General features: G+C 36.9%; 1 protein-coding gene across 2 annotated transcripts in view; it reads right to left on the bottom strand.

The window, feature by feature from the left end:
• Positions 1-13,957, bottom strand: part of MAP3K13 (mitogen-activated protein kinase kinase kinase 13) — a 165,136-nt gene extending 151,179 nt beyond the window's left edge. Inside the window, exons 1-2 of one of the 2 annotated variants that reach the window (XM_032631229.1) lie at positions 13,648-13,957; positions 11,571-11,697 (exon numbers count right to left, since the gene is read on the bottom strand). The gene's annotated coding sequence lies outside the window, so the exon portion shown is untranslated. Of the gene's footprint in view, positions 1-11,570; positions 11,698-13,497; positions 13,578-13,647 lie in introns of those variants that run through there. The other variant, XM_032631228.1, reaches the window with a different exon arrangement.
• Positions 13,958-18,667: the final 4,710 nt, after the last annotated feature.

Here is an 18,667-nt window from a genome sequence, read left to right as displayed (position 1 = left end):
CATACCTGAAAATATGAAGTGTTTGATAAATAGTAATCAAATGAGTATAAATATATACTGACATTTTGAGACAGTCTCAGCTTAAATGGGATTTTTCCCATTATGTCAAAACTACTTTGATTTCTGTATAAATAAAACCTTTAATTATTTTATATTCAGCCACATTAAGACAAATAAACAATATTATATTCAACTAATTAAGCCACTTAAGCAATTCCATATATGACTCATTCATTCATTCATTCAACAAATATTTATTTAGTACGTTCTATGAGCCAGGCCCTGTTCTAGGCACTAGGGTTACAGCAGAGAACAAAAAAGACAAAGCAAATCACTCTGCTCTCATGCAGCTTACATTCTAGAGCTGGAAGAAAGAAATAGACAAGATAAATAAGGAAAATACATGGAATGTTATATAGTGAGAAGGAGAAAAAGAAAGCAAGAAAAGGGATTAAGAAGGATGTGTGTGGTGGCCAGGAGGGAGAGTTGGGAGTTAGGTAGTGAAGCTAGTGAAGATCTCACTGAGGAAGTGACCTCTGAGTCAAATCCTGAAGGAGGTGAGGGAAAGTACCACATGGTTTCTGCAAGATCATTCCAAGCACAGGGAACAGTACCAGCAAAATCCCTAAAACAGAGAGAAGGCTGAAGCAGGTTACCTGGTGAAGAGTAGTAGCAGATCAGGTCAAAGAAGTAAAGGGTTTTTATTAGTAAGATAGGAAGCTACTGGAGTTTTGAGCAGAGTGACTTGACTTTACTTCTGTTTAACAGGATCACTTTGGCTGCTGTGTTATTAGGTTGAAAGGGGCAAGGGTAGAAGAAAAAAGATAATAAGTTAGGAGGTAGTGGTAGAGGTGACTGGACTCTGCCTGTATGCTTAGGGTAGAGTCAACAGGACTTTCTAAAGGATCAGATGGTAGGTGTGAGAGAAACAGAGGAGTCAAGGATAACTCCAAGGCTGAGAAACAGGAATGATCTAATTGTCTGTTACCGAGATAAAAAAACTAAAAAGAAGTTTGATGGGAAGGAAGATTAGGTGTTCCATTTTGAACATGTTAAGTTTGAGATGAATGTTAGACATACAAATGGAAATGTTAAGTTGGCAGATGTATATATAAGTCTGGAGTTCAGAGGAGAGGTCCAAGCTAGAGATTAAAAATTTTTTAGTAATTACAGTATTAAAATTGTGAGAGTAGATAAGAGAAATGGGTCTAGGTAGAAAAGAGATAAGGTCCTAGGATTGAGCTTTAGGGCACTCCACTGTTTAGAGGTCAAGAAAATGAGAAGAAACCAACAAAGGAGACTAGAAGGAATAGTCAGAGAAGTAGGAGGAAAGCCTGAAGGGTGTGATATACTGGAGGCCGAGTAAAGAGAATGTGTCCAGGAAAAGATAAGTGATTATCTAGGTCAAGGCTGTACAATTATTTAATGACCACACATCCAACTTAGTACATATGTACAAATTTCTGAATTATCTTAATATTCTAACCTCTATATTCATTAATGATATTGGATAAAAATCTCATTGACAATCAGGATTTATTTACTAAACAGTACATAAAATATTACAATAGAATATATTAGCATACATGTGTATATGTATGAAGATATATTTTAAATTTATTTTTCAATCTAGAACAGCATTTCCTGAAACCCTATTCCAAGGGTTATTAAGATTTTATGAGCCAAAAAGAGTTCTGGCCACACATAGGTTTGGAAAATGCTTATTTGCATTATAAATTTCCAAAAAAAATGTGACATTTTCCAAACTTATATCATTATAGAACCCTTTTGGTTTACGAAGTCTCTTTTAGCTGTATCAGCTATTCTGAGTAACACAGTTTTGAGAAATAACAAGTTAAAAGCCTGAACAATTTTTTTCGTCCTCACTGTAGCAAAATTTGTGTCAGCAAAGTTGTTGGGGGATATTTTCTTGCTGCCACTTCAGCACTTTTAATGAAAACAAGAGCTCTCTGCTTCTATAACACTTATGCTAGAAGATATGATGACCTTTGCTTTATTTTTACACTGATAGTTCTGTCTGTTCTCAGGTTTTCTACTGTTACTCATCAAATGCCAAAATGAAGAGTTGCTTGATTTCTTTAAAAATAAAGTTCCATCAAATAAATAAAATGTGCAAAGCAAAATCAGTACATTTTAAATTAGAATAATGTATACTTATACACGGTTAGAAAAATGTATACTTATAGATTAAACATAACCCAATATGATCGATTAACCAGCAACATGTTATACATAAAGCTTTTGGTAAAATTACTTTCCCTTTATGCGAATTTTTTTTTTCCTTTATGCGAATTGTCCACCTTAATGGTTCTGTGGTGTTATTAGTTTCCCCATATTCTGACTTTGAAATATGTGGAACATAAATGATTTTTTTAAAATCCATGTTTTCATCATTTCCCTAAAAGTCTAATGTTCATTTAGTTCCCATCCTTCAACCTGAAAAATGGGGCAGGGCAGAAGATGTGACTTCCAAAAGTACTGTTTATCTCCAGGTCAAAGATAGAAAGGAGAAAGGTACAAGCAAGAAAAAGTCAAATAGAAGCACATTTTGCCAGTGCAACACCACTTAGCTAAATATTCTCTCCTTTTGCCTCAAAATGCCAGCTTTGTTTAATGAAGCACGGCGAAGTTTACTGGAAGGTCTGCAGTCCACCCCCACTCACATCCCCCACTTTATCTCTGGCCTGCACTATCTCCACAGTTCTCAGTTTTGTTTTGTTTTCATTCATTTCATTTATTTGTTTTAAATGACAAAAAAAGACAAAACAGAATTCAGGAGGTATACTTCTCACGAACACAAACACATGTCTTGGGACTTCCCTGGCGGTCAAGGTGGTTAAGACTTCGCCTTCCAATGCAGGGGGTGCCAGTTAGATCCTTGGTCTGGGAGCTAAGATCCCACATGCCTCGCAGCCAAAACACAAGAACATGAAACAGAAGCAATATTGTAACAAGTGCAATAAAGACTAAAAAAATGGTCCACATCAAAAAAAAAAAATCTTAAAAAAAAAAAGACATGTCTTACTGCATAATGTCCCATTTAACTTCATACGTACACAAGGTAGCTCTAATTTTGGTTACTATTGGGTTGGCCAAAAAGCTCATCTTACGGAAAAACCCAAACGAACTTTTTGGCCAACCCAATATATTGGTGAAAGATTTCTTGAAGTCTAATTCACCTACTTAACTCCCAATCCTCCACCCCAATTCAGTGCTTGACTGTATAAAAACTTCTTTTTTTCCCTAGTTTTATGGAGATATAATTGACATATAACCTTACATTAGTTTAAGGTTTACAACACAATAATTTGATATATGCGTATATCACAAAAAGAAAAACCTAACTCTAAGCCTCCAATTATCTATCTTGAAAGGAAGCCACAACCACTGGAATCTCATACTACCTCATGAGTAGGAGAAATTAGAGTAATTGATGTCCTCGTTGGTATCTTTGACAGCAAACTTTCAAAAATATCAGATTACTAACTTTGAATCAACCTTGGAAATGTCCTAAACACAACAGAAGCAGAGGCTGACAGCTATGACTGTCATCTCTCAGACACAGCAGAAGCTTTATTATGGATAGACTGTCTACATTTTATACCAGTAGGAAATTTCCTAATACAGAAAGCAAGTTTTTTCTATAAGAGTAATCTCACAAGTTCTTATAGTTAAACCAAATAGGTTTTCTGGGTCCCTACAAAAGACTCAAATGTCTGTGACCTGTGCCACAGGACAAAGTTCACGATTCAAGTCCAATTATCATTTCTGAGCAAGCTAACTCTTTAACTAGTCAAACTTACAATCTGCCTTTAGTCACTATGGAGGCCCTTCTATACATTAACTTTACCCAGTTTAATGCTACTATTACATTCACTTTGTTTTCTTCTCTTTATATGTCTTCATCCCTTTGCACTATACGCATTTTTAGAAGCTACTTCAAATATTTAGAACAAAGCAAGCTATAAATAAATTTAATTAACTCATCTTTTAAAGTCACTTAAAAATATTAGGTCCCCATAATTCGGTTTATAGGACTCATTGTCCCAAATGTGCACCTCTGTGAATACAAGTTAAATTCATTCACCTAATAAATATGTTCTAAGCACTTACATGTGTCAGGCACTGTGCTAGGTGCTGGGAAAAACACTGGTGAATAGGATGTCAGTCAGAGATAAGTACCATGGAGAAAAGTAAAGCAGAGAAGGGGAATAGGGATGCCATGGCGGGGGTGGGGTGAGGTTACAGTTTTAAATAAGATGTCAGAGAGAGACTTACTGAGAAGGTGATATATCATGACCTGAAGGATCTGAAGATGAGGGATTAAACCACATAGATATCTGCCACATAGATATCTAACACAAGAGCATTCCAGGCAGAGAAGCAAAGTTTCTGAAGCAGAAGAAAGCTTTCTTTCTGAGGATCAGCTAGAAGGCCAGGGTGGTTGGGACTGTTAGGAGATGACAGAGAACTAAAACAATATTTACGTTTACCACGTGGGATGCATTGTGAAATTTTCTGTTCTATGTACTTTCGTTTAAAAAAAAAATGCTGGTTACAACTTAGTCAAGCACTAAAGAATTAGTTCTTCCCCAATGAATTGTAATGTGCAACCCTTGGAAGAAGAAGCCATTACCTATTGTTCATGGATACTGTAAAAGTCACCTATTCCTAACTAATGCTATCACCAAAACAGTGTTTAGGGAAGCAGTTGAATAAGTTAATGCCAGTGGCTTATTTAATCTTAAATCATTAAAGATAATTTAGGTACTCAGACTAAGATAAATTGGCATTTTCTCTTCTAGCGACCATCAAACTCCCAGTTATGCTAACTATATTCTCTGGAACCTATCTCCACTGAGTCCTCAAACAATGCTAAACTAAGCAGGAGTTTTTTGTTTTTACTAGTCCAGAAATATAAAAGTAAAATTAAAAAAATGTAAAGGGAAAACATTTAATACCATCTTTCTACTAGTATGAGGTTAAACCAACCTTAAATGCTATAACAGTCTGGGTGTGAGAGTAGATGGTATTAGAATATTAAATAAAATACCCTTAGGGCCTACAGGTTTTCTCTGTGCTATGAACTAAAGAATAGTTCATTAATTAGACCAAAGTCAAACTGATATTAACCGTTCATTCCTTTGTCACAAGTAGCTGTATGAAGTGAAAAGAAACATTGAGTCTCCTTAGAATCCAAATGCATGGAAAGGGATTAATACTGAAATGATACTCCTAGATCAGCGACTGCAACTCAAAGGGAAAAATGCGTTTTATTTAATGACCAAGTACACAAATACAGACACATACATTTATATATATGTATACCTATGTGTGTATATATATATGACTAAAACAATATTTACTCTTACCATTTGGGATGAATTGTAAAATTTTCTGTTCTATGTACTTCCATTAAAAAAAAAAATGCTGGTCGCAACTTAGTAAACAAATTTTGCAAACCAGGTGTATGTTATAACATATAACTGCTCTATAGCATTATCAATGCTAGCTTATAATTTTAGGGAAATTTATAGTCTTCCTCCCTCTTAGAATTAGCCCACTGGAGTATTCTATGTACTCAAAGAAAACAAAAATTAACATAGCCTTGCTACCATGTATCCAGCCTGGACAGGTACATGCTTTCATTCTACTTAAATCACCTACCTTCCTAGGCCCAAGAGCTGAGAGAATAAGAACCATTAACTTTTAGGTTGAGGGTTCTTTTCCCTAAACCATGTAGCCTCTGAGAGCATAATCTGACCTTAAATATTTTTACCACTTCATCCTCATTTTCTTAGTGTTGACTGAAGTTTTTATAAGATACAACAAAAGACCTGATTCTAAACTTATCATGCCAAGTTTACCCTTCTCTACCAATGAAAACTTATGGCCACAGGACATACATTCTTTTGGAAAGCACTGATTTCTTGGCTGTAGTCTAAAGGGACATAAGCAATATGAAAGACCCTAAAGGCCAAGGAAATTGAAATCAGAGAAAAGGATATAAAATGGAATGTATTAATGGATTTTAGTCCCTTTAAGCTTTTATTTTTGTGAGAGGGTTCAAAGGAGAGCTTAATACAGATGAGACTTGAGGCTTTTGAAGAGGATCTAAGTCTTGATGAAGTTATTCAAACTCAAATCTTGAATGCATAATCATGGTAGGCCAGAGGGTCTTCAAAAAGTTGTACTGGATGCTTTAAAACAAAACACAAAAAAATTCTACTAGCAAGTCTAATAAAAGTTTTTAAGGGTTTTGAAAAGCTATAACTCTTTGATCAGTAATTAATCAGATCACTAGATACGATGCTGAAAGAACAAAAGAAAACAAAAAGAAATAAGAAAAGGAAAGAAAAATTTTAAAAAGACATAGTGTACAGAATGGCTAAATATGTTCATTGGTTTATCACTTTGATTAACATTCTTCACTTCAAATTGCAACTGAATTTAAAGTTCTTACAGAACCACCATGGGCTGTAGTCAGATAAAATGATCTAATGATAATTTCCGGAATCTCTTTCACTGCTATTCATGATATTTTATTGTCTTAAAGGGCTTTTGATTTTTGAAAGCATGGCCAAATTATTTGTTGGATGAGACAGCATAAAATGAAGTTGATTTTGTGGGGTAGAGAAAGAAGCTAAATTAGGAATATCATGGTTTGAAAATATTTAAACAGGGAGAAAAATTAACAAAGCCTTAGAATGGAAAAATTCAGACCACTTTGCAAGCTCAAATGAAAAATATACAGTAAATCTCACTGACTATTTATGCTCATTCTAACTTGTTTCTTTTACTTTACCTGCTCCCATAAACCTGCTTTTTTCCAAGAAAAAATTAAGCTTTTAAAAATAAATAATAATAATAGCAATTTATATTTACTGAGTCTATATTTTGTGCCAGGCACTACTCTAAGCACTTTAGGTAGATTAATTCATTCATCCTCAAAACAAGCCCATGAATTAGATATTACTATTATCCCCAATTTACACATGAAGAAACCAAGGCACAGAGAAGTTAAACAATTTCAGGTAGTTTACCTCGCTAGTAAAGAGTGGAGTCAGGATTCAAACTCAGGCCCTCCAGCTCCACAGCACCAAACTACACCCACTAGTCTACGAAACTGCTTTCATTACACAAAATTTTCCAGAACTAGGGCTTTCTTTAAATCAGCATTGTGCTATGTCACAATCGTTCACTGCATATTCTGATTAGAAAGTGTAGTGATTAATTTAAGTTTCCCAACAGTAGTAATGTAGAACCAGTTTCAGATGTCACTACTCAGGAGTGACATCCTATAGGAATATCAAAGCAGTTTAAAAATAAAGCATGCCACTTAAATATTAATAGTGGTAGAGGATTATAGGTGACTTTACTCCTTTTGGGGGGATATACACATATATTTTTTTCTATATCCTATTTTTTGTAAAGTGGACATAGATTACTTATACAATTTTTTAAAAAGGTTTTTTAAGCATGTCATCACCATTATTTGCATTAATATATACAATAAACTTATTAGATAAGTTTGTTTTTGCTCTATTTGAAGAGAAAAAAAATTCAAGGTAGAGTAGGCTTTATGGTAATAATGAAATAATAATAGCTATTATTTAATTAACACCTAATATAGGCAAATCTTTTACATACTCTTCAGTAAATTCCTATTTTATAGATAAAGAGATTGAGGCTTAGGATGAATAATAAACTTAATTAATAGAACAGCTAGGAGATATTGGAGCCCAGATTCAAATCTGTGTTTACTGTTCTAGAGTCCTTGCTCTTTCCACTGTACAATGCATGCACCCTCTCCAAATGCCAAAATAATGTCTTTCGTTATAAAACACACGGAAGAAATCTTTCTAAAATTTAGGTATTCTTAAATAGAAAATACTGAACATAAATTATTTAAGTTCAGTCAGGGTTATCATTTTGAATATCCATGACCACAGAGGTGTTCTCGTCTAATCAAAAGAGCTCCAGGTGCTACAATTTTAAAATTAGTTGGTCGGCTTTCTGACTTCCTTCTTGTCCATACTTGTCAATGTGCCTGCCTCTAATAGGAGCACTTAGCCCACTCAGATTTGTTGCTTCTAGTACACTGTGGAGTTAGATACCAGTTAATTAAGCATGTTAGAACTGTGTCTAAATGTAAATAAACCGAGTAAGGACCTGAGAAAGGCATATAGATTCTGTGTCTTATAATTTGAGAGCTCAGGTAGTTTTATTTCCTGGTTATGAGTAACCTGAAGCTGGTGGGTGAATGACCGGTAGATAAGTTACCTCTCAGTATTTAAATACAGGGATAACAGAATGTATACACATACTATAATAAACCACTTTATTGCACTATAATTTTTTTTTCAGATTTAAAAGATACCTTAATAATAATCTGGTACAATCTCCCATACAATGAGAAATACCCTCTACAACATTTCCAATGCTCAAACTCTGCTTAAGTGACACTAATGACTTGGAGTTCACTGCCTCTTGACACAATCTGCTCCACTGTTGACTAGTTCTATCTATAACTTCTCTCATTTAGAACTAATTTTGGCCTCAAATACCAGAGAACAAGTATACTTCCTATGGAGTTTCTCCAACTCTTCCAAAGTCTTCTATTTTCTGAACAAAGTAGTCTCAGTGCCCTCAACCTAGAACATCGCAGTTGTCCTTTTATATAATTACAAAATTGATTAAAAACAATTCTCTTGTTCTTCAAGGTTTCTCTAATAATTAATATACAAAAACTGATTGTTTTGTAGGTAATGGGTCTAGTTAATCCATCTTGGTCATACACAATTGGAATGCTAAGAAAAACTTAGGGACCTAGCTCAATTCCAAATGAACAGCAATAACCTTTTCAGTTCTTCCTTCTTTTCCCCCCACCCAAAACAATGTCACAAAACAGAATCTTAAAAAATACCCTTAACCATATCTTGCATGTTACTAGATTTTAACTTTCTCATTCTCAGGCTTTTGTCTACCTTCACATCACTTGGACCCTGTGAATGATCTTAAAACTTCCAAAATTTTTCAAGCTATTCTAACTATTATGAATTACCCCATAACAGGCCTAGCTCTGAGGCCTTAAACTTCTGATTTTTTTTTCTCTTGCATTAGCTGGATATCTTCCTCTGCAGAATTTGTAGTTTTCACATAAAATGTATGTGAAAAAAAATATATGTATTAAAAATATGTGAAATAATATATATACACATTTTAATATATACTGTATTATACATCTTTGTACATACACAAACACACAGGTATCTTCCCAATTCTATGTTCTCTACATATAACTTACATTCATCTATAAGTCACCTTTACCATATTCATCTTGACTTAGGAAAACACAGTCTACCCTTGGATTCAATTCATTGTTATCCATTCTCTTAGCAAGGATAAGAAGTCCCACTCTAGGCATCCTGCCCCCTGGTTTCCTCCTGGTGGCCAGTAGTGATTAGTCCCACAGATCTCAAGAAGCAAAACATCACTTAATAGAAATGATTATATGCAAAACAGTCTGCCAAAGTGTGGTATAAAACACCTGGCATACCATAACCTGTTCTATTCCATTAATCATGACTCAGCCCCTAGATTAGTGACCTTCATTTTGCTTTTAACAAGATACACATCACGTATTTTATATGATAGTAGTATCATATAGGTATGTATCTTACATAGCCTATTCTCAAGCAAGTTTCAAATAAAATCCCTCCACTAACAAAATGTAGATTATTATATCTTTAAATTTCTTGTATAACTCATTTTACTGACCTACTACTGTTATTCCAAATTTCCCCCATAACAGAGAGAACAAGCCATTCTTTGAAATGTCTTAGGCCAGTTCCAGACATCAACAACAAAGTGAAATAGTAACGATAAGATGTGTTTAAAGAGTAGAATCACTGAAGAGTAATTCAAATCAAATAAAGTCCATCCCATTCGGTAAAAAGGAGAGGTTCAGAAGAACCATGCCAATGCAACACAAACATAGCTTGCAAACAAAGGTAACAACATCCATATCACCTGGGAAGGTCAGCCACACAGTATGAATTGTGTATGAGCACTGAATTCAGCAACACTAAGCACCTAATTTATTCACAAATTCTTACTATGAATAAAAATCTAATGTCAAGGTTAAAAACCTATTAAAATATCACCAAACCTTTCATGCAGCTCTGAAATAAACTTAACTCACTTGTGCAACCCCACTCCCTCTGAACAGTGCAAATAATCATAAGGACAAAAGTCATAAGGAATAATAGTGGGCTCCCATAATTAGCCTAAAGCCTTGCTGTTTGTTTCTCAGTATTATAAAAATAAAAACATGTCCATAGTAAAAAAAAAATCAATCCATCAGAAGGAGAATACAGAAAAAATATGAGTCTTCTTCCTACTCTAGATTTCTAGTTTCATTCCCTGGGGGTACCTATGTCAGTAGTTCCTTATATATATAGATTTGAAGAAATTTTACAAGTATATACAGAAATATATGCTTTTAAAAACACAAATGAAAACATACTATACATACCATTCTGCATTGTTTTTCTCAGTTAACAATGTATCTTAGAGATTTTTCCATATCTCCACCTACAGATCTACTTCATTCTAACAGCAGCAAATACTACATTATATGAAGGCATTTATTTAACCAGATATCTGTTGAGGGATGCTTAGGTTATTTCTAGTTTTTTTTTTTTTTTAAATAATATGGTGATGAATATCTTTAAATACAAATTTTTGTGTGCAAGTGCAAATATATCTGAAAGATGAATTCCTAGAAGCACAGTCTATTTTTAGAAGTGAACAAATTCTAAACAAGAAGCCAGTTGATCTATAGAGGAGACCAGGAAAAACTATAAGTTTAATAATTAGTGATTAAAAGGTGCCTAATATTATTGCCAAGTTAGAAGTTAAAAGTTTTGAAAATTAAAAACTCCTCAACTAGGAAAGATAAAATAGAAGAAAGAGAGAACTTTTACCCCTGGGACAGAAAGATAAAAGGCCTGGAGAATGAATCATCTAAGATATTTTTTAAAAGAACAAAGAAGAAAAAAATAAAAAAAGAAAATAGCATAAATAAGGTAGGATTTAAAAAAAAAAAGACATTTAGGGGCCTCTTTTCTTGCTTTAACCTAAGGCATAAAATAAAATTGGCTAGATTTGGGACAAATACTATTACAGAGCCAAACCTGGATGTGAGATGACCTAACGACTGCTTGAGGTCCCATACCTACAGGGTTGATATACTCCACCAGGCTCTAAAATGTTGAAAGGAGATCTCCCCCCCACCTCCCAAAGAAAACAGAGCAATAATCTTCCAGGAATAACATATCTTGTCAATCTCTTTAATTTCTGATCAATTTTACAGAGAAATAGTAACAATCGCCTCATATATACTGAACAAAGCTCAAACCTCTTTGGAAGGTCCAGATTAAAACATAATTTAAAGAGGTTCAGCCTATATTTTCAATCACAATCCCACAATTTTCTAGACCAATCCAGGGCTATTTCTCCCTAACATAAAACAGTTAAAAACTTACCTTTCCCAAAGTGCTAGGATTTGAATGCCAAAATACAATCTGATTCATGTTTTTGTCCATTAATGGTCCGTGGGTTTCTTTAAATGAAGTCCATGTTAGTGTCCACAGATCTCAGAGTTCTGCAAAACTGAAAACCTCAAGAATGTCAATGCACATACCCAAGTTACCACTTGGATACCAATTTACGATGAATATCATTTATAATAATTATTATGAATATAGGCATTTAGATGTGCAAAATCAGTGGACATGACATTGAACAGCACATTGAGGTAGCAAAATTAGACTTTATGACATTAATATTAATACAAATCTAGAGGTACCAAATTTTTATGTATCCTAAAAGTGGCACCATAGTAAGAGCACACAAAGGTGGGGATGATTTGGATACCAACAGTTTCCAGAAATTGGGAAACAAGGTTTAAAGGCAGGCAAACTTTTAAAAATTAGATGTCTTCAATAAGGTATTCACATGCCTACTTTTAGTTTTTTCCAACCTATTTTTAAGAACAGCTTAGATTGTTAAATCTAAAAATGCTTACTAGTTTCTTCTTTGTAAAGCAAACAAACAAAAAGCCTTAAATTCAGGTTTTCCTACTCCGTTATATCCAATCTAATAATAACATTCTAGAACCACTTAGGAGCTACTACCTCATTTGATAGCATGAAACCCATACGCATAATCACCTCCCTAGATCTAGATCAGTCACTGCATCTAGATAGTGATTCATGCCCAGATCTTACTACAAGCCTGATGTGTCACATGCACTTTTTGACAACCATTTGTCAACCAAAAAGAATCTGGTTACAATACTTGTTCTTTAGGTCTATGCCTACTATTGAGGCTACTATTCCATTCAAGACACCTAAAAGAAATACTTTACAAAGGAAACAATTTAACCTTCAGGGATTCATTCTTTTGGAAGCCTCCTACAACTGTTTGGAAGGAGTTAACCTTTTGTGTACCCACCAGGTGAAACCTCTGACTGGATTTTTATAGATTACTATTTTCATCTTTGTTATGAAATACTTCTCACAGCTCAAATGTAAAAATACCTCAATTTAAGGAAGAAAACATTACGAAAAACAAAGCAAGTTCATATTACTGAAAAGAAAGCACTTAGAACACTAATTAGAAGCTCAGTGCTACAACTGCAGCTTATCATTTGATGGCCAACTCCTGTCTGGTATCATTCACCTGGAAGTTATTCCCAGAAAAGTAAAGGAACCTGAAAAAAGCCAAATTGATCGCCTTTCCTCTCTACCCACCCCAGAGAAAAATATTAAGACACATTTCTAAATTTCAATAACTACAAAACAATAACAACAATATCCCGAATCTCTACTGCACTGACATCCTCAAAACCACTGATTAGCAAACTAAGCTGGCATCACTTCTACATTCACAAGTAGGAGCACTGAAGTTCAGAAGTTCCCCCAGCTGATCCAGAATTGCGTTCGTGCGTTCATTAATTCATTCATTTGACAGCATCTAAAGATGCCTAATAGTGGCAAAGCACTGCCCTGGATTAAGAGATGAAAAGACGATGTCGCTGTCCCCTACTAGCAGAACAGGACGGGGGACGGAGTAGGAGGGAAATGAACTCTAGGTCAGCTCATCTCAGTGCCCAGGTTCCATCTCTTCACCCCCGAGCGTTAACACTCATGAGCCTGTGACCCCCAGCCATGACCGATTCCTAGAAGACTCAGCCTGTATTTCCTCAACGACCTCGGCCCTCACGACCCCGTTCCCAAAGTTCCTCGTATCCCTGTCTCTCCAGGGAGTCCCACGCCAGGAAGCCTTTCCTCCAGACCCCACCTCATGCGAGATCCACGTTTCCCCGCCCGAGCTTGGAGCTTCTAACAATCTGAGCCCCCAACCCCAACTTTCACCCTTGCCCCGGTCCAGGTTCGGCCCGCAGGTTACCTGCCTGGGATCCGTGGTTCCAGGATGACCACGGACGCCCCGCCCCGCCCATCGCGACGCCCTCCACAACCAGGTACCGCCTCCAGGGCGTAACTTCCGGGTGTCGCGTCCGGCCCGAACTCCTCCCGGCCCCGCAGTCGCGCTAAGCACCTGACGCCGCTAGTTGACGCCACTTCCGGCCAGTTCCTCGGTTCCCTTGGGTTCCAGGCGCTCTCCCATCCTTGTTTACGCGGTTTTTTCTGCTTGCTTTCCTAAACTCCGGCTATGTAGCCCAGCCTGGAGAAGAGCATTTTTTTTGTTTTTCAAACTTCTTTGCCAACTTCTGCAGCCTTCCCTTAGACGATCACTTCCTTCTGCTCCTTCTGTACTTTGAACTCATCACTGTTCTCTGGACTCGTCAGGCCGCTCGGAGAATCACAAGGTTTTCTAAATGTTGCTCAAGTGATGCTGCCTCTCACTTGTAACGGTATTACCTAGGCAAGTTACTTAACCTCTCGGTGTCCGTTTCCTCAAGCGTGAAACAGACAATATTAGTACCTAGAATATAAGGTTGGTGTGTGTATTACTTGAGATAATACATGGAAAGCGCTGGCATAGTGAAAGCATTCAATGAGTGTTTATTACAAACGCTCTCTGGTTTCCTGTTGGAACATGCAGATGGTAAAGGAGCTTGGAACCGATTTTCCTCTTATCCTCAGCTTTTAATTAAGTGATTAATTAATGATGCTTGGTACTTCTGAACTGTGAGCTCCTCCAGACAAAGATGGAATTTTGTATAAGAATCCGTTTTGACGCTCCTTGAAATCACCTGCTTGGTTATTGTGCTAGGTACTGAGGGAAAGATGAGTAAAACCCAAGCCCTGGCCTCAAAAATGTGGAGATGCATAGTAAGTTATTATGGGAGGAAGAGAGTCAACCCAGGAAAAAACAGATGGGACCAGCTGAGCTGAGGATTTATCTTTAGAACAAAAAAAAAATTCACAGAATGTTAGAACTGAAAAGAACTTTAGAGGTAATTATTTAGTCAACCTTTTGATGTTACAAGTAAGGAAAATTGGATCCAGAGAAACAACTGACCAAAAGTCACAATTAATGGCAGGGCTAGGACCAGAAGTAGAGTCTAAAAATACTCACTACCTTCCTCCATTTCCAAAATATGCCTCAAGGTGTTAATAAGGTAAAAGCAGATTCACTTGCAAAACCTTCACTCTCAAGTGAAAAGGACTAGGAAAATCCCACTCCAAGAGAGACAAGAGCAGTGGAACCCAGCAGTTGCCACAGGATTCTGATGATCGTGTGAATGTTCTGGTCTTGCCACTGCTGGGTTCATTTCAAACACCGTAGCCCCTTCTCCCCTGGCAAACTTCTTATATTTACCCAGAAATGAGGGGTTAAGTATCAATTCCTATGAGCTCTACCTTCAGTTTTAACTGGCTGGACAGGCATAAGTAACGGATTCAAGCAGTTCCTGAGGGTAAACATAAATACTGTGAATACACTGCCAATAACATGGCACAACTTTATTTAGACTTCTCTTTTGGACACGATTTCTCTTAAATATTCAAACTCTGTTTTAGGACTATGACAAAGTTAACATAGGTATTATTATTGAAATGTTGGTTATGAGTCTGTGTTCCAAATGACCAGGTAATCCCATAGACCCATAGAATAATATAGTTGGAATAGATGAAATTTAAGGTTTCTTCCAACTCTATCATTAAAAAAGGTAAATGATACTTTTTTTTTTTTTTTTGCGGTACGCGGGCCTCTCACTGTTGTGGCCTCTCCTGTTGCGGAGCACAGGCTCCGGACGCACAGGCCCAGTGGCCATGGCTCACGGGCCTAGCCGCTCTGCGGCATGTGGGATCTCCCCGGACCGGGGCACGAATCTGTGTCCCCTGCATCAGCAGACGGTCTCTCAACTACTGTGCCACCAGGGAAGCCCTCAATGATACTTTTAATGAATCTGTGGTCCATTGGAATTAAATAATTTACTGAAAGTCACAAAATTAGACAATGACAGTCAGTTCTAAAGTCTAAGCCTCCTAATTTTATTCATTTACTCATTCGTTCAGGAGACACCAGGCCAGGCATTAGGGATACAAAGATGAATAAAATAACCCCCTGCCTTTGAGGAGCTTTCTATATGGTGAGGGAGACAGACCTTTTAATGAAAAAATAATTCCATGTTCATGTTATCATAGGTCCATCTAGTGCCTTCATTCAACCAATGTTCTTTTCCCCCTTTGCTACCAACATACCATAACTTGATAAAAATCAGTATAAAATGTTTTAATCAAATTTTAAATCATTTGAACCATATATATATATATATATTTCTTTTTTCTTTTTTTTTGGCCATGCCATGCGGCTTGTGGGATCTCAGTTCCCCAAGATTGAACCCAGGCCACAGCAGTGTAAGTGCCGAATCTTAACCGCTAGACTGCCAGGGAACTCCCAAACCACATTTTTAAGAGTCAGACAATCACAGTTTACGCAGGTCTTAGAGTCAGTTTGTTTGGGTTCTACGCCTAGCTCTGCTATTAACTAGCCATGTTACCTTAAACAAATCACTTCCCCTCTTAGCCTCAATTTCCTCTTCAAGGTCCTACCTCCAGTAAACCCTGTGTTAGTCAGTCTAGTAGAAAAAAAGACACATGCTATCTCCCACTGTGACCACTAGATGGCTTATTTGCTTTGCTTTGCTTTGCCTCTCTCCCCACTCCTCTCTTCTCTCACTCTTCCTTTTTCCCTTTCTTTCTTTCTTGTTAGTTTCTCTAACCAAAGACATTATTATACCACCTATCTGAATAACCACCTATACTGGTAAAGATTGATTATCCCAAGACTCTGGGAGAGGACAGTTCTAAAATGTTTGTTGAATGAATGAAAGAAAGAGTGGAGGGGACTTCTCTGGTGGTGCAGTAGTTAAGAATCTGCCTGCCAATGCAGGGGACACGGGTTCGATCCTTCATCCAGGAAGATCCCACTTGCCACAAAGCAACTAAGCCTGTGCGCCACAGCTACTGAGCCTGCACTTTAGAGCCCGCGAGCCACAACTACTGAGCCTACATGCCACAACTACTGAAGCCCACGTGCCTAGAACCCATGCTCCACGACAAGAGAAGCCACCACAATGAGAAGTCCGTGCACCACATCAAAGAGTAGACCCCGCTCACTACAACTAGAGAAAATCAGCGCACAGCAATGAAGTCCCAACGCAGCCAAAAATAAATAATAAAAAAATAAAAATTGAAAATATTGAAAAAAACCCAACTAGCCTAATAATTTTTTTTTTATAAATTTACTTATTTATTTATTTTTGGCTATGTTGGGTCTTTGTTGTGGTGCGCGGGCTTCTCATTGTCGTGGCTTCTCCCATTGGGAAGCACGGCCTCCAGACGCACAGGCCTCAGTAGTTGTGGCTTGCAGGCTCTAGAGCGCAGGCTCAGTAGCTGTGGCGCATGGGCCTAGCTACTCCGTGGCATGTGGGATCTTCCCAGACCAGGGATCGAACCTGTGCCCCCTGCATTGGCAGGCAGATTCTTAACCACTCTGCCACCAGGGAAGCCCTAGCCTAATAATTTTTAAAATGGACAAGTATTGCTAAGGATTTGGAGAAATTGGAAACCTCAGACATTGCTGTGTGTATTGTATGCTAAATGGTGCCGAACAGTTTGGCAGTTTCTCAAAAAGTTAAACATAGAATTACCATACGACCAAGCAATCCTACTTCTAGGTGTATACCCCAGAGAATTAAACACACAGTTTACATAAAAACATGTACATGAAATGTTCATAGCAGCATTATTCATAGTAGCCAAAACAGTAGAAATAACCCAAATATCTACCAGCTGATGAATGGATAAACAAAATGTGGATATTCAGCCATAAAAAGGAACGAAGTATTGATATATGCTACAACATGGATGGATCTTAAAAACAAAACATTATGCTAACTGAAGGAAACCAGACACAAAAGGCCACATATTGTGTGGGTCCATTTATATGAAATGTCCAGAATATGTAAGCCCATAGAGACAGATTAGTGTCTTTATTAGAGTAGATCTGTGTTTGCTGGGGATAAGGAGAAAGGGGAATGGTAAGTGGCTACTTAATGGATACAGGGTTTCTTTTTGTGGTCTTAAAATGTTCTGGAATTTGAGAGTGATGATGATGTACAATTTTGTGAATATACTAAAAATCGTTGTATCATACACTTTCAAAGGGTGAGTTGTGTAGTATGTGAGTTCTATCTCAATAAAAAGTTAATTATCCTTTAAAGAAAAGAGTACATCACTTGAAATTTAAAAGGAAAAAGAGTTTTTATGGATCAGAAAAAAGAACAAACATGAGTTAAGGGAACATGAATATCACCTGATTGATGACGGGTGCAGAATACAGAGAATCATTGCCATTGACAAACACGAAGAGTCTCCAGAACAACCCACGTAGTGAGAAACTAGAGATTGCTTCTCTTACGAGAAATGGTGGTACCTGAGGAAGAGCCTAAGAAGTGCAGGCTGGGACAGACTTGTTAGCATATTTAAATATTTGATGAAAGACTGTTCTAATTAAAGGAAGACAGTGTATAGCAAAAGTAGAATCATGGAGTAATTACTTTTGAGAACAAAAGTAGAATCAGGGAGTGGAAGGTCCTAAGGAATAGTGCAAAATTTTAGCAAGCAAAAATGTCTACCATGCAGAGTACTGAGCTCCCCATCATTGAGAGCATTCAAGAGAGGTGGGTAATCTTGTGCTAGGAATGTTGTTGAGGCATTCCTATATTTGAGAGAATATTAGACTAAATAAGCTAGAGCATCTCTCAAATTTATATATATGTAGCCTTTTTCTAAATGGTGCCAGTTTGTCAGAAAAATCTGAAAAGGATTCTTATTAGCAGATGAAATGGTCTCTTCGGTAAAATGATATGGTGGGAAATCCGGAGAAAGATCTGAGAAAACATAAAGGTGAACTACAGCCTAATTGCACTTTCAACATGAAATGAAACTGGATGCCAGAGAATGCCAGGAGTGTCATAAAAGGTGCTCTCCTGTTGAGAAGGGACATTTTTCGTACATGATTTTCAGTTCAGAAGTTGACAGATGGCATTTAATGAAAAACTATTTGCAAACCTAAAGTGATAAGCAAAGCCCACTGGAAAGCTGAG

Source organism: Phocoena sinus, chromosome 4 (assembly GCF_008692025.1).
Source record: "Phocoena sinus isolate mPhoSin1 chromosome 4, mPhoSin1.pri, whole genome shotgun sequence".
NCBI lineage: Eukaryota > Metazoa > Chordata > Mammalia > Artiodactyla > Phocoenidae > Phocoena > Phocoena sinus.
This window is presented reverse-complemented; position numbering and strand designations above follow the sequence as displayed.